Source organism: Aplysia californica, unplaced genomic scaffold (assembly GCF_000002075.1).
Source record: "Aplysia californica isolate F4 #8 unplaced genomic scaffold, AplCal3.0 scaffold00050, whole genome shotgun sequence".
Classification (NCBI taxonomy): Eukaryota; Metazoa; Mollusca; class Gastropoda; order Aplysiida; family Aplysiidae; genus Aplysia; species Aplysia californica.
Window position 1 is genome coordinate 437,469 of NW_004797320.1, and position 1,118 is coordinate 438,586.

Below are 1,118 nucleotides of genomic sequence, written 5' to 3' on the forward strand. Positions count from 1 at the left end.
CCGAATTCGAACCCGGGACCTTTGAATGATATGCGAACACCTTAACCTCTAGGCCTCGAGAGCCCCCATATTAGTGAGGGAATTAGTCAGTGAGGTTGTGGGGACGAGAGAGGGATTGAGAGAGAGAGAGAGAGAGAGAGAGAGAGAGAGAGAGCGCGCGAGAGAGAGAGAATGGGAGAATGAGAGAGAAAAGAGGAAGGAAAAAGGATATATCTATGTCAATTAGCGACTGGTTTAGAGTAAAGATTAAGTGGAGAAGTCTCTGTTCACTCACATCCTTTTTAAGTCGTTTTTTTTCTGGAAAGCTCTCTCCTTACATTTTGAAAGAAAAGAATGTATCAGCCATCAACAAAATATTATTCAGAACGGTTTTTTTCCCTCAGCAGTGGTCTGCTGTTGTTCCATATTTCTTCCTATCTGTAAGAGCGCGACTCGTAGATTTCCCCCAAATCCCAATCAATTCTCAAAGAGCACGGCAATGTTTCGCAAAAGAAAGACTTTCATCTATTGATTTTTGACAAGTGACATTTTAAAACTTCGTCGCTACATTTCTCCCCCCTCTCCATCCCCCTCGAGAGACGTGTCCAAGCTTTATGAGGGTTGATTTCTTTACCCGTTTCAGGCAACTCTATTAGTCAGAGGAAAGATGACATTTAATGGCTTCACCTATTCCACAAGGAAAACCTGACACCGACTTGCTTTACGCACACTTTTCCCCCTGTCAGGACTAAGTTTACACTGGCATTATTGCTTTTTCCTCCTGACATGAGCACGTTGACACACTCATATCGCTAACTACCGCCCTGTGTTTTCCCTTCTAATTGGCCAGTAACGTTCTCCACCTGAGTTCACCGACCATTTCCTAAATCACTCCCTTTTTTCGTTCGTTAGCCGTTACTACCGTTTTGTTTTTTATCTCTTTTGTTACTCTCTCACTCCTGGTTCACGCTCTGTGCCTTTTTTTCTGCTTTCTTTTCTTTTGTTCATTGAAATGTTCTTCTTTCTTGCTACTTTTTGAAACTCATGCCTTCATTCCTCTTCTCTTTATCTTTCACATTCTCTCTCTCTCTCTCTCTCTCTCTCTCTCTCTCTCTCTCTCTCTCTCTCTCTCTCTCTCT

General features: G+C 42.7%; 1 protein-coding gene across 4 annotated transcripts in view; it reads left to right on the plus strand.

Annotated features, from left to right (window-relative positions):
* The window catches only part of LOC101855170 (MORN repeat-containing protein 4), a 75,353-nt gene that overhangs the window by 57,410 nt on the left and 16,825 nt on the right, over positions 1-1,118 (plus strand). The window lies entirely within an intron of this gene.